At 40.3% G+C, this 16037-nt stretch overlaps 1 protein-coding gene across 3 annotated transcripts in view; it reads right to left on the bottom strand.

Annotated features, from left to right (window-relative positions):
* Positions 1–16037, bottom strand: part of KDM4C (lysine demethylase 4C) — a 390924-nt gene that overhangs the window by 241473 nt on the left and 133414 nt on the right. The gene's annotated exons all lie outside the window — the stretch shown is intronic.

The raw sequence follows: 16037 nt of genomic DNA, 5'->3' as shown, positions 1-16037 counted from the left end.
AATCAACAATTCAAAGAGACTTGTGCACCCCTATGTTCACTGCAGCATTATTCACAATAGCCAAGACATGGAAGCAACCCAAATGCCCACTGACTGATGAGTGGATAAAGAAGATGTAGTGTATATATATACAATGGAATACTACTCAGCCATAAAGACAAAATCATCCTATGTGCAACAACATGGATGAAACTTGAGGGTATTGTGTTAAACGAGATAAGCCAGAGAAAGACAAACACCACAAGGTTTCACTCATATGTGGAAGATAAACTAACACATGGACAAAGAGAACAGGTTAGTGGTTACCAGAGAGGAAGGGGACTGGAGGGCTGGCATAAGAGGTAAAGGGGCACATTTATATGGTGACTGACAAATAATAACATACCACTGAAATTTCACAATGTTACAAACTAGTATGACCTCAATAAAATAAAAGGAAAATAAACAGCCAAGGGATTTCTAGAACAGGTGTCTTGCATTTGAACCTTTCTCCCAGAAGTACAGTTTCTGTCTCTGATACGTGACTGACTTGATAAAAATTTATTCCAGAACTAGTCCTTTAGTGTGTTCTGGACACAGCCCAAATGAAAACCAAAAAATAAGTATTCTGATCTATTTGAAATCCCTTAGAACGCAGATGACAAGAATGCATCTCCACACTGGGTACTTTCACAGTTTATCTGAAGGACAGCTAACATGGCATGGCTGTGTGTGTAAATGACAGCTGCCCAACAATGACAGTGTATGGGATCTGCACCCAGAAAGGTGTAGTCATGGAACAGGGAGCCTCAGCCTACAACTAGGTCTTAGGGCAGATCTGGGAAGCAAAATACAGGGATGCACTGATGCTCACTGGCATGGCACGATTTGAGACAATGGGGATCCCAAACTGCTTTTAAAAGTTTAATAAATGTTAACACCTCATGGAAGAGAGAGGAGACAAACATTTATTACATGCCATGTGTCAGTCACTATGCCAGTAATTTACATTAATTACTTCATTTAGTCCTTATGACTAACCTATAATATGGTATTATTCCTATCCCAATTTTTAGACGTCTTGTCAAAATGATACCACCTATAAATGACTAACCCAGGATTCAAGCCCAGGCAGTCTAAATTAAGTGTCCTCTCTTCACAACAAAATGCCAGTTAATGTTCCTAACTAGGCTCCTTACCTCCACCTTGCAGAAGCTTAGCAAAGAGCTGGCTCGGCAGGTCTGAGTCAGCTCAGAAGAATACTGTCCCCAAATGTTTGGGGGCAGCTCCCACTTCTGTGAAGACTACCTCCTCCCCCAGGAAGCTCCTGGGGTACCTAGTCACATGAATGTCTTCTGCCCCCATTTCCTTGTGAATGAAAGGAGCACAGGGTCCAGGTTGGGTCCTTCCACTGAAGCCTCTTCCCAGCTATGCCCCATTCAAGTCCACCTCCTTGTGGGAGAATGAGACCTGGGGGGTCTTGCACACACTGCTACTTGTCAGCTTATAAATTTTCCTCCAATAAATTTTCTTTTTGTAGTGTGTGTGTTTGTGTGTGTGTGTGCATGCACGCTCCCCTGTTGCACAGCAGCTATACTATACAACACATAGGGACCAAACCCATAAACAGCTTGCGAAAGATTTGGGTGAATTATAACCTCATTTTAAAAAAGAAAGCACTTCAACTTGATATTTTAGGCTAAGTGCACATGCTTCCTACACATAAAATGAGCATTTCTTTTCAGAAACAACTAATCTAGAAGGAATATAAACAGAGCATAAATATCCCTTACTACATTAAGCTACATTCATTTCTATCATCTTCTCTTCCAGATAAAACATAGAGATTACAAATCTACAATCAATAAATATCTTCTACAAATATATGTCAAATTAGGTCAAATGTTTTGAGGGAAACCCACTCCTTCCAGAGGATTTTGCAGAAAAAAAAATTGGTGAAGAGACACTGCCCTCTGCTGGTGAGTGATACACACTATGCATGAATCTTTAACTTAAGAACAAAAGTAATGAAATACATTAATATTTAAGCACCACAGTCCATGATACAATTTAGGAGCTAATAGTGAGTTTTGATTATATGGGAGTGATAAATACACACATTGTACATGTCTTAGCAAAAGCCAATATACAATTTCAGGCTTTGTTACTACAACAAATACAGAACACTATATTCTATGTGAAAGTAGTTTCAAAGCAAATTTCTATTTTAATTCTTTCAACAATTTCTTGAACAATGTGCATCAATGCTGTTTATTTCCATTTTAGGGTCAATGAAGAATGTCACCTTAATTAGAGATCAATTAGTAACTACAGGATAAAGTTTTAAATGCTTTAAGAGCACTATGAGGGGCCGGCCCTGTGGCCGAGTGGTTAAGGTTGCGTGCTCCGCTTCAGCAGCCCAGGGTTTCGCAGGTTCAGATCCTGGGCATAGACATGGCACCGCTCATCAGGCCATGTTGAGGCAGCATCCCACATAGGACAACCAGAGGCACTCACAACTAGAATATACAACTATGTACTGGGGGGCTTTGGGGAGAAAAAGAAAAAACAAAAAAGATTGGCAACAGATGTTAGCTCAAGTGCCAATCTTTAAAAAAAGAAAAGTACTATGAGCATGCAGGGACACACATATTTAGCTCCCTCCTCCCTCAAAGGGAAATGTTGGTGACAAGCTCAACATCCTGAAGTCGACAGATTTCAGCACATCTCTAGTATGTACCCATAACACCCATTTAGACATTAGTTTAGACCTCCCTACATAAAGATACAATTGAAAACTATAAAAATAATTTAGTTGGACATTTTTCAAATAACACAGAATAATATACGAAAACAGTCTTGTAAAAAAAATTCCAACAACATAGAAGTAGAGAGCATAAAAGGTGAGGGTCACTGCTTTATATACCTAAAATTCATTCCACTGGCCACAGACCACCATAATCAACTATATGGATCCTTCTATTTCCTTTTCTACCCATTTATACATTTTTAAGATGGTTTTTAAAAAACACAGCTTTGGGACCAGCCCAGTGGTGTACCGGTGAAGTTCGCACGTTCCACTTCGGCGGCCCGGGGTTCACCGGTTCGGATCCTGGGTGCAGACATGGCACTGCTTGGCAAGCCATGCTGTGGCAGGCGTCCCACATATAAAAAAGTGGAGGAAGATGGGCACGGATGTTAGCTCAGGGCCAGTCTTCCTCAGCAAAAAGAGGAGGATTGGCAGCACATGTTAGCTCACGGCTAATCTTCCTTGAAGAAAATAATAAATTAAGAAAACAAAATAAAATAAAAAAAATAGCTTCACACTATACAAGGTAGTCATTACTTAGCTTTTTGATTTTTACCTAACCACATATTTTGAAGATTTTTGTCACATCAGCACATATAGGTTTACCCCATTGTTTTTAACAGATGCACAGTAGAGATGTTCTAAAAATCTGTTTGGTCAATCCTCTGCTGCTGGTAACCATATTTTCACAATAGTGAAATGGGGGGAGGGTGTATAAATATCCTTATTTAAAACCAGCCACAAGAATAGTTTCTAGAATCCTTGATCTATATCATAAATCTGACACCGTGCCCATGAAGTAGAAGACACATATATGTAACACCTATAAACAAACAACTGTGCAGTGCAGTTTTTATTTTTGCCAAACATAGAGAAGCAGCTTGATTTTAAAACTCACTTGAGTCTACAATTGTACACAATAACTATATAAAAAATACGTAATGTCAACACTTTTCAGTGACTCAAAGAGAAATCTTAAAAAAACAAAAGCTATACCAATACAGAGGGAAAATATGTATCACATATTTGTGAAAAATACTGAGTATTCATGTTTCTATTTAAAACTATTCACTTTATATTAAAGAAGTATCAAAAGCTCATAAAAATAGCATGCGACCCTAATGACACTCTTACAACCATACAACATCCCACTCCTCTTTCCTCTTTAGATGACTCATTTTCTACCAGTTAAAATCTCCAACTGTGAATACAAACAACTCTGTAAATAGCACATTTCCTTGAAGTTCAACCTTCCTCATCTCTGTTCAGTAATCCATACAACTCCAGTGATTAGTTTTGCTGCGAGTTTAAACCACAACATACAAATGCCGTAAAATAGGCTAGCTTTGTCCTCCTTTCACTTAGCTATAAATTTACTCTGAAGGTTTATTAATGAACAGCCCAGTCACAAACACCCAAGCTGTCATCAGACTCCTTCCTGTTAAATTCACTGAAGCACACACTGTACTGTTTGCACATCTGCACACACATGCTTTCTAAAACCACAGATCTGCAGACTGGAACCGATCTTTAGTAAGTTTCCCCCCCTTGCAAAGCCCAGCCGTGAAGAGTCTATCATCCTCTGTTAAATGCACAGCTTATTTAGTGCATTATTGAATATTTAATCTATAGTTGTGTCTTGAGTTTGCTCAGTACCCATTTCCCTCTGTGTCCTATTTCTATTTCCCCAAGACCATAGTTTCCTCACCCTTTGTTTTCCCAACTTTTGACTCAAATCAAAACCTTGTGTTTGGGATGGGTTTGGTTTCATAGTCATTGCAACTGGGAGTGGCAGGCAGAGAATACTTTCTCTTGACCCCTTGGGTTATCACAATGACATGTCCTGCTCTGTGAAGATGAGTCCAATACAAAGCACCCATTTAACAGAGGCAGGTCCAGAGGACAGAGATGGGCAAGGACACAGTTAATAGAATATAGCTGCCCCAAGAAAGACTTCCTGGGAAAGATGGGATACTAAGCTGAACTCTGAAGGATGGCTAGAATCTCTACAAGCTTTTTCAAGATGTCTTTCTGATTGTAGTCAATAATTCATACAATGTAAACCTGTTTAGGGGACAGAGAGAAGTCCAGCCAAGCTGAAGCATAAGAGAGTAAGAAGTAGGCAGTGGGGCTGGAAATGAGGGTCCAGAGTCTGTACTTAATGGCGTGGACAGAGGAACCATACGGAAGACGATCCTTACGCCCCAACATCATGAGGCAAACAGGACACAATCCTACCTAGAACCTCTGAGACTCCCACAAACTGTGACTCTGAACCCCCCGTTCTCCCAGTTACTAGCAGTATAAGTCAACACAAAAAGACATCTACAACTTGCTGCAGGAACAGACGGGGAATTAGCAAGGCCATGCCTGTTCCACAGTCAGTATTTGGAGAAAAGGACGTCCAGGTCGGGCCACAGTGGCAGCTAAGAAGAAAAGAGGAACAAAGGCTCAGTTCTAGGGCCATAAGCAAACACCGACCTCCGTAAATAAAAACACAGAATCACTCCAATACAACTGAAAAGCAAACAAACTGGGAAAATAGAGGCAAAGGTTCCTATCCTTAACTTGTAATCATATTCATAACATTTTAAAATACTAAAATATGAATAGAAAAATATAGGCTATTAAAATTGTTCAAATTCTCTAGTAATTTTAAAAATGCAAACAAAAAATAAGAGTATACTTTTTTCTTAAAAAAAGGAAAATTATTTTAATAACAATCTCAGTGTTGGCAAAAAGTCATTTTCACGTTAGCTATATGAGTACAAATTCTGGAAACAATCTGATACTGTGTATCCAAATACTATTTGATTGAATATTCACCCTTCTAAAATTTTATTTCTTAAGAAAAAAGAAAGTTGGACAGCAATTTATGTATAAAGCTCTTTACTGCATGTAATTTGTAATACTAAAATTTGTAAATAACCAAACTCCATAACAACAGGAAAATGGTTAAATTAGGGTACATTCAGAAGTTAAAATATCCAGCTATTTTAAATAGTATTTTTGAGGACTCTGAAGTGGCATGAGACAATATTCAAAAACAATAAGTATATAAGCAAAATACAAAATTATATATTTGATAATGTTCCAATTTTTTAAAAATATGTATTTATATGGATGACAAAAAGCCTGGCTTAGGGAAGTGGGCCCAAGATCTCATCAAACTGACTCTTTACGGTCCCATAGTATTTGGGATACAAGAGTAGGGGCCTCCTCCCAAACACCTATCACAGGTCATCATTACACTTTTGGTTTTGTGGTGTTAGTGTTGTCCAGTTAATTCTGACTCCAAGTCACTCTGTGTACAGCAGAGTGGAACCCTACCAGGTTTTTCTGCACTATCCTCTCTCCTTCAGGCACTGTATCAGACAGTGGTCTGCTGCTAGGCATGGGGTTTTCATGGCCAATTTTTTTCGGAATTGGGGAGGGCCAGGTCTTTCTTCCTAGTCTGTCTTAGTCCGGAAGCTCTGCTGAAACCTGTCCACCCTGGGTGCCCCTGTTAGTATTTGAAATACTGGTGGCATGACTTTCAGCATCACAGCAACACACAGCCACCACAATATTACAACCAACAGTTGGGTGATGTGGTTCCCTGACCAAAAACGAAGCCAGACCACAGCGGTGAGAGCACTGAATCTTAACCACTAGACCACCAGGGCTGGCAGGTCTTTACACAGCAGGTAATTAATAGATGTTGAATTAAACCGAATGCCAGTCTAAGATTTGGAAATTTTTTTTTTTTAAAGATTTTATTTTTTCCTTTTTATCCCCAAAGCCCCCCGGTACATAGTTGTATATTCTTTGCTGTGGGTCCCTCTAGCTGTGGCATGTGGGATGCTGCCTCAGCGTGGCTCGATGAGCAGTGCCATGTCCGCGCCCAGGACTCGAACCAACGAAGCACTGGGCCGCCTGCAGTGGAGCGCGCGAACTTAACCACTCAGCCACGGGGCCAGCCCCCAAGAAATTTGGAAATTTGGTGGGCACTGATTAGTGGGTCCAGGCCTTCTGCTTAGGACAGCTTTGTCCACAGACCCTACTAAGTGATTGAGACAAGAGGCAGCTGGGAGCTGGACACATGACAGCCACTGAAGACAACTCCTTCCACAGTGGTGCCTGTTTGGCTTTCTACTGTGGAGTTTCCATAAATAAGAGGCACCATTTACTTCAAGTCTAGGAAAATACATCTCATTCAATTGGCTACAGTGTCAATCAGTTCCAGAAGATAAATGGAGAAAAACAGGGGTAAAAAGGGCCCTCTCAGAATAAAATCAACAAAAACCACCTTACATCAATTATATGCCCACTGAAATTCTAGGTTTGTAAACTTCCCAACCTCAAAATGCTTCTTTGCAAACACAGTGAATTGCATCGTCCCAATTTTCTCGGTAAGTAACTACCTCAGTTACTCGGTCACTGAGTATGGACTCCAGATGCTCCACTACACGACTCGAAGAGTGGCTGCTTCCAGAAATATGGATCTCAACTCCCAATTCCTTTTCTTCGTTTTCACATGGGCTGCTCTGATTGGCAGGATCACCAATGTGAAGAAAAAGTAAAGTGGTAACGGGAACGGAACAGGAATCTGTGCTCAACCAACATCTTCCAGTCCAGAACAGAGTGGCTGAATAAATCGCAGACGGAGTTAGCTTTGCCACAGACACCTGCCATCTCAATAGCACCAGCAAACACATCTGTACAGTAACTGGGCAATCCATGAATTGATCATAAGGAGGCTACACTACAGAAATACACTGCTATGATATGAACCTACGTACCAATGCGAGAACAGCAGTTTCTCTCTTAAGAGGTCCTGGCCATGCTTACTCAAACTAAACATTTTAGGGCGTAGGATTCAGCACTAGTTCTGAAGGTCATGAGTGTAAACAGCACCAAAATTCAGAAAAACCTCTCTAACATTTTCTCTAATCAAACATTAAATACTAAAGCATGAAATCACATTGTCTAAACATTATGACCATTTACCTAAATGGATATGGTTTTACAGACGTAATCTAGACATTTCAGACCTTAAACACTCGACGTCAAGTCACTTGCTAGAGTCACTTAGGGGGAAAATATGTAACAGAGAAGAGTGTCACCCAGGAGCAAGGCAGGGTTTGGAATTCTGCTTTTTCAGTGATTTTCTCCCTCATCTATCCCTTGAATCTCCTGCCAGGACAGCCTCCAATGCGGGTCTTTATTGGCAGATTAATGATGCATTTGTTCTTCTCCAACTCTACTCTAGCATTCCCCCAAAACAGAAGAGTTTGCATTTAACTTTTTAAATATAGATGGTATACACTTTTCGGTTGTTTGATTTTAAGAATGATATAAAATTAAGGGGTATTTTAAGCACCATCTGCTCTCTTGCAACAATGGGCAATAATCTCCCGATTGTCTTCCTTTATGTACGTGTTTTAAATCTAGAGCATCCTTTATGATTATTACAGTTGGTATTTTCTTATTTTATGTAGCCCTTCTTGCCTGTGTGTATACTTTCAGACTGCGTTTTACCCCTTCTTTGCGCCATTCCTATTTCAATTTCCTATTATCACAGAACTGTTGACAAAAGTCACTTAGTTACTTTTTCTTGTCATGTCTTCCAAATTTACTGGGATAATCCTTTATGAGGCCAGAGAAATGCAATTCTAAAGAAACTTACTAAAATTTATTTGACCAATCCAATCCTCAAATATGAAGACACAGTTACAAATGCTGTCATTCAATAAAAACAGAAACCACAATGGCATTAACTATCTTCCAGTACTAACTGTGGTGGAACAAGCTGAGATGGCAGGTGCAGGCAGGGCCCATCAACAAAGACAGGACGGGAAACGTTCAAGTGCACCAGGTCCACCTAGCCATCTGCTCTGCACAGAGGAAATGAAAGCAGAGCAATGAACTAAGGCATTCATTTTCAAAATCTTGATTTGTTAACAAGATTTGTGCAATGAACTCTCATGAACTACTGTGGTTGTACGATGCCCCTCAGAAAAAAGTCCACAGCAAACCAGCTGTCATACTTTGTTGGGATAAGCTAGATTTTTCTAATAAATATCTGTACTCTGAAAATGTTTTATTTGCCATAAATGAAAGATACATAAGAGATATTAAAAGGAAAGACATTGGGAAACAATGTTTACAATACTGATCAATTTGTGTCAATTTTTTAAAAAATACAGACACATGCTAATATTTTTGAAGGGATATACAAGGAATTGTTACTAGGTTTTACCTTTAAGGAAGGGATTGGAAAGGGTGCCGTTAAATTTTTTGTACTCTAATTTTTTTTTTAACCATGGGCATATACTAATTTTTACTTTTATTTTTATACATTTTAATAATGGGTATTTGGGTAGTAATATTAAGAGCCATAGTGATTTCCTTTCAAATACTTTTCTATAAAATTAAAAGGATTCTAATACATGGATGCAGCATAATTTACTCAATAATTTCCATATCATTGGACATTTTAGCTAGAATGCAATTTTTGCTGATAAAACTAGCACTCCGACAATCACCTTTGTAAAGGAGTGTAAGAAATGGGTTAAAGGGCATGGAGATGTTGAAGGGTATTGATACATACTACCTAAGTGCTTTTCAGGATGCTCATACCAACTACACTGCCACCAACAAAAGTGCAGATGCCCACTCTGCCAACTACATTCTCGTGAGCAATGTGAATTTTCTTTTTACCTTTACTGACATGATAAGAAAAAGAAACTCTTCACTATTAATTTGAATATTATTGAAAGTTCAACAATTTTTCACTTATTTACCTGAAAAGAAACAGGCTTTCATGATATTTCAATAATCACCAGAACAGTCCAATTTTTTAAAAATGAATACTTAAAATTAAATGATGACCAAGAACACATATTCCAGAGAAGCAGAAATACTCCAGCAGGCATCACTGAAAGTTATTACTAGGCGTTATAAAAATACCTTTTATGAAAATTTAGAAAGTTGCTGGAAGCTACATACTTTTTTATCTTAATTCAAATAAAAACCTAGAGTATGTAAAAGCCATGTGTGGGGACCGGCCCAGTGGCGCAGCAGTTAAGTTCACACGTTCCACTTTGGCGGCCCAGGGTTCGCCAGTTCAGATCCCAGGTGTGGACATGGCACCACTTGGCACACCAGGCTGTGGCAGGCATCCCACATATAAAGTAGAGGAAGATGGGCATGGATGTTAGCTCAGGGCCAGGCTTCCTCAGCAAAAAAAGAGGAGGACTGGCAGTAGTTAGCTCAGGGCTGATCTTCCTCAAAAAAAATAAATAAAATAAAATAAAAGCCATGTGTGAACTAGAGTCAAATGTAGCAGGAATGTCTACCATCCATGATGGTTTTCTTTCCAAGAATTTACAACACTGTCTTTCAAATTCAACATAGGGCCCAAGAGCTACGGTGTGTTTTTGAAGACATGTAAGCAACAGCTCCTTCAAATTCCTCCTCTCAGCAATCTGGCCCACAGAACCCCAAAGGCTGTTAGCTGATGTCACTTCTTTTCATACTGCCCTCATTTTGGCAGAAAGTAAAAGAGAATGGACGTGAGAAATCAGCAGAAACATACAGAGCCATCCCTCTGCCCAGCCTGCTGTTAGCACTTCCCTGCAAACACGACCCCCACAGCACTGCTGCTCAGCACCTTGGGCCTGGACTGCATCCGTCTGTCTTACCCAAATTAGTATCAGGGAGTTCCCTGACTTAGAAACGACCCACAAGGAGTTGCTTTTAAAAAAATGTCTTCAGGGGGGGCTGGCCCCGTGGCCGAGTGGTTAAGTTCGCGCGCTCCGCTGCAGGCGGCCCAGTGTTTCGTCGGTTCAAATCCTGGGCGCCGACATGGCACTGCTCATCAGACCACGCTGAGGCAGCATCCCACATGCCACAACTAGAAGGACCCACAACGAAATATACAACTATGTACCAGGGGGCTTTGGGGAGAAAAAGGAAAAAAATAAAATCTTTAAAAAAAAAAAAAAAACGTCTTCGGCAGAGAGGCATGGTGGCAGGTGACTGCCCCGGCTGTCGTCCTATCCTCCCCACAGCCTGGGGAGGCTGAGTTAATGCCCTCTTTACAGGCAGGAAAACCACGACTCACAGAGGCAGGTACACTGGTAGCCTACACAGAGCCAGAATTCTAACACAGGTCTGTGGATCGGGTTGGCTTTTGTTTACTTAGACTCAAATGAGCCATCAAAACACTTTTACTAAGGAAGAAAGTACTCCAGAGACAGAGCAATGAACATTTGTATTTCTGACAAAGTTATGAAAAATGAAACACTGCCCTGCTTTCTCCAGGCTTTGATTTTTATTTTTATTTATTTATTTATTTATTTATCTATCTATTTATTTATTTATTTTTGCTGAGAGAGATTGGCCCTGAGCTAACATCTATTGCCAATCTTCCTCTTTTTGCTTGAGGAAGACTGTCGCTAAGATAACATACGTGCCAGTCTTCCTCTATTTTGTATGTGGCACACTGCCACAGCATGGCTTGATGAGTGGTGTGTAGGTCCATGCCCAGGATCCGAACCAGCGACCACTGGGCTGCCGAAGTAGAGCATGCAAACTTAACCGGGTGGCCCCTGACTTTTAACAGCACTACTTCAGCTCTCCTATCTAAAGCGTGGGCTTTAAGCTGGGTCTGCTCCCCTTATGATTACAGGTTACAGACCTCAGTGCTTCCTTGTCCTCGTCTAGAGAGAGAAGCCTCCCAGTACTCTCCTCGGGCAAGTTGGTATTTTCCTCTATATCCCCACCAATGCTACCTTCCTTTCTATTTGGCCAGGATTGGCCTCCTTAACTGATCCATCGTCACTGGACAAGGAAACAGGATTTCCCTTAGACCAGCCAGGCCCATCAGTGAGCCAAGGTCAATATCCCAAACTGGAATTCTGGAGGAAAGAGGCAGGAGAAACATAATCTAATCCACCACATATCTACCCAGTCCTCAACACAACTCTGCAAGGCTCCGTACATATTTAATTTCATTTATTTGTCAGAACAACTATAAAGAAGCTATAATCTCCATTTTACACATGGAAAAAGGGAGATTTACACAGGTTAGTAAAGTACTTGCTCCAATGGCACAGTTAGTAAAAGGAAAAGGCAGAATTCCAATTAGAGTCTGGTGAACCCTTGAACTTGTACCCTTTCACCACTATACAACATGCTTTCCTTATACGTGAGGAAAATGAAGCTCAGCAGAGCTACACACAGCCTGAGAGAGGCTGCAGACAACGCATATCGCTCGCATATCACTCTCCAGAGCGCCTCCCGCCTCCACCAGCCTGGGCTGCCTCCCTTGAGTGATTCTGACAGCAACCCTATGCAGATTACGGAACCTCAGTAACTACTTGAGCTGTATTTCTAATGACGTATATTGAAGAGAGATGCAAGATACAATTAATTTTATAAAACTAACTTTGATGTTACACATGGAACATAAGACATACTAAATTTTCTTCCTTAATATGTTTTCCTAGTCCTTTCCTAAAAGATTAAAAATAATAGCAATAGCTAAATATATTTATACAACCCTCACCTCTGCCGCCCAAAATAACACCTTTGATTATAAAATAAATGATTTCCAATATTAAGATTTCATTTCTTCACACTTTTTAATGACATTATAACTCTAAGCTGAAACTTCCCTTACTTAACTGTGTATTCATTGGTCATACTCAAGTATGATAAAAATCAAAATATCAAACAACAGCAGTAAGAGACGCATAAAACCATCATAAAAACTGCATAAGCAAGGACATATACAAGTATTGATACTGTCCCCACTTAAAGACAGCACTTGGAAAAATACAAACTGACCATTACAAATGAAAGACAAAATAATGCCTGGCAGAATTAGCTGTAAGCACTAAATTTTGTAGAAAGTGCCACAAAGAATCAATTAACGTTCTAAACTCTCATGTATCCAGGCTCTCCAGAAGACACTCTTGTTTTACCTTCCTCATTTTAGAAAGAGGCAAAAAATATTACTGGCCATAGTTGGTAAGGGATAAAAGTACAGTAAATTTAAAATAACAGGCCTGGCTAAAAGAGGGTGAGAACTACACACTGGGCTCCTGTACAGTACCATACTTTTAGAATCTGCCTAACTGGGGACACCTCTCCTCTCTGAATGGGCTAACACTGATTCTTCTAATTGCAAGGGTGCAGAACTGTTAAAACAGTAATAGAGATTAATCACGGGTTTCTTCGCCCATTCTTTATTCCTTCTGATATTTAAATATCAAAACCTCATTCAGCTATTACCTTCCCCATTTTCAGCCTTCTTCCTGAGAATGGGCCCCAGAGCCTGCACAGAGAGTGCTCTCACAGCGACAGCCCCTGCAGGGAATTCCAGGGCACAGTTCTGACAAGCAGTTCTGAAAAGAGGTGTGCGCCTGCTCTGTACCACCTTGCTCAGAGCAGAGAGAGGACAGATTGTAGATCCACAGACTCAAGTCTAATTATAGCCACTGACCTCAGCAAAATCCCATTAAAAGATTCTTTTGATTCAAAGAGGTCATATCAAATGATCAAGTAACCAAGATTCCTACACCAACGCTTCAAATCGGACACCTGCACATGTTGCTCTCATTGCATCAGCAGACAAGGGGTATCCTGAAGGAAAGGGAACAATAACCTTGGATGGCATGCCTTATTTAAGAAGTCCTCATTCAGGGCCCACCCGGTGGTGTAGTGGTTAAGTTCACGTGCTCTGCTTGGGCAGCCCAGGGCTCACAGGTGCAGATCCCGGGCGCAGACCTACATGCCACTCATCAAGCCATGCTGTGGCAGCATCCCACGTACAAAACAGAGGAAGACTGCCACAGATGTTAGCTCAGGGACAATCTTCCTCAAGCAAAAAGAGGGAGACTGGCAACAGCTGTTAGCTCAGGGCCAATCTTCCTCACCAAAAAAAAAAAAAAGTCCTCTTTCACGCTTAGCTCTACCACTGAGAAAGAAAACTCACCATGTGGCTGGGCCAAAGATTCAGACCCCACTTGAGGAATTTTCCCAAGTCCTCCTTTAATCAGCTTTCTCTTTAAGTTACCACATTGTATCAAAGGTCTAACATACATCGTTTGAGAGAGGTAACTCTTAAGAGCAAACAATTAAGCAACCAGATCATAAAGTTATCAAGTGAATCGAACTTCTAGCAAGAGGACCAATCCAGGAAGCAGCAGTACCTGTATTCAAATCCAGCCCACCACCTACAACCTGTGCTCTCTCTACCTTTCGCCATGCTGCCTCCTAACTCATATGTGGACATTTCTATCCACAGCTTTTGAATCAAGTTAGGAACAGGACCCCTACTTTAACATTACAGTCTTAGCAAGGCAGAGCGACTTTCCCAAATAAAATCTGCTTACTGGTCACAGAAGGAAACTGACTTCATTCAACGATCCAGGTTTTCTTTTTCTCACATTGTCCGAAAACCTCCCAGATTGATCATTTATTTTTCTGCTATGAAATCTTCGGCTTCATCATCTAGTGATGTGATAGGTTAAGCTGTGAAAATGGATTTCGGGTATGGACTGGAAAGCCTTAGGTTCTCAGAAGAAATTTTTAAACGTGGTAAATTTATACATTTATACATTAAATTATATTTATAATTATTTTGTTGTGTTTGACAGAGCTGTCAGTGAATGTTAGCTGAAATGTAAAAAAAGAAAACATTGTCTAAAAGGGGGGAAAACAATGAAAAGATAGGCAAGATTCCTATGGTTCTGATGCTTTTGACTAAATGGCCTTGAGCAAGTCATTTAATCATTCAACAAACTGTTTCTTGAGCATCTATTATGTGCTGGGTAACAGAAGTGAACCAACGGTATTTTTTTTAAATCCCTACTGTTTGTTTGTTTTTTTAAAGATCGGCACCTGAGCTAACAACTGTAGCCCATCTTGTTTTTTTTATTTTCTTCTTCTTCTCCCCAAAGCCCCCCCACTCCATATATAGTTGTATATTTTAGTTGTGAGTCCCTCTAGTAGTGGCATGTGGGATGCTGCCTCAGCGTGGCCTGATGAGTGATGCCATGTCCACACCCAGGATCCGAACCAGCAAAACCCTGGGCCCCGAAGCAGCGCGCACAAACTTAACCACTCCGCCACAGGGCCGGCCCCTAAATCCCTACTCTTATAGATCTTCCATTCTAGTGGGAGGGAGACAAACAAAATAAATTAGAATATTACGCATGGTATGTCAGACAGTAATAAGAAGAAAATTAAGCTTAAAGGAGATACAGGGATGATGGGAGGAGGCGGCGGGAGAAAGTTGTCTCCAGATATTTTAAATAGAGATGGTAATTCCTTCCTTCATAATTTAGGTTCAGGTGTGATAACCCACATACATTACTATATAGTTACATTATTACATAAGAGATCAAGAGTTTATTTTATTCTGTTTTTACATTTTAGAAAAAATGGAGAAAAACTAGGAAGCGATAAAAAAGAAAAAACTGAAAAATAAAATGATTCCAAAAAACAGTCACAAAATTCACTGTACTGGACAAAAGCTCATAATTACTTTAGAAATAGCTACATACAGTACACTCATCTTTAACATTCTTTCTACTCTATTATATTTATTATTACATCTTTTCCCACATACTCCCTTCTTCCCTCTAGAAATACTAAAGGGCACATTTATAGGATATCCATGAAACTTCTGATTCTATATGTTCCTAAAATACCTATTAATTCTCACAGAAAAGAGGCTATTAATGATATACTTGGAAATTATTACACAATATTTCCAATTTATAAGCAGATAAGTTGATGGTTTGGAACTCAAAATACCCTTTAGTAGAAAAAAAAATACAATGTTGAAGGACCTCAACTCAAACAACTAAGGCCTATTTAATTCACCAAACACCCGATTCTCAACCCAAAGCATCCACCAGACTCACCTAGCGGGATTTTTTTAAAGGCAAATGCTGTGTCCCTATCAGAGATTCTTATCCTACTGGTCTGGGTGGGGCCAGGGGTCCACACTTTTAAGGCTCAGCAGGGTTGAGAACAACTGCTGTGGACTCAGCTCTACCAGACAGAGCCCACATTTGTGGTGTTTACTCTCTCAACCACAGGACAGGGCCCAGCACATACTAGGTGCTTTCCAGAACAGCCTAAAAATGCCAGTGACTGGCCATTTACTTTCCCAGCTTTCGTTATGGTGACAGTGAGCTGTGGGATATAAAAGGAAGCTTTCTGGTGGGCTTCAAGGATTTTCCTCCCAGAC

Source organism: Equus przewalskii, chromosome 22 (genome assembly GCF_037783145.1).
Source record: "Equus przewalskii isolate Varuska chromosome 22, EquPr2, whole genome shotgun sequence".
NCBI classification, from domain to species: domain Eukaryota; kingdom Metazoa; phylum Chordata; class Mammalia; order Perissodactyla; family Equidae; genus Equus; species Equus przewalskii.
The sequence above is the reverse complement of the archived record's forward strand: the minus strand, read 5'-3'. Positions and strand labels throughout refer to the sequence as shown.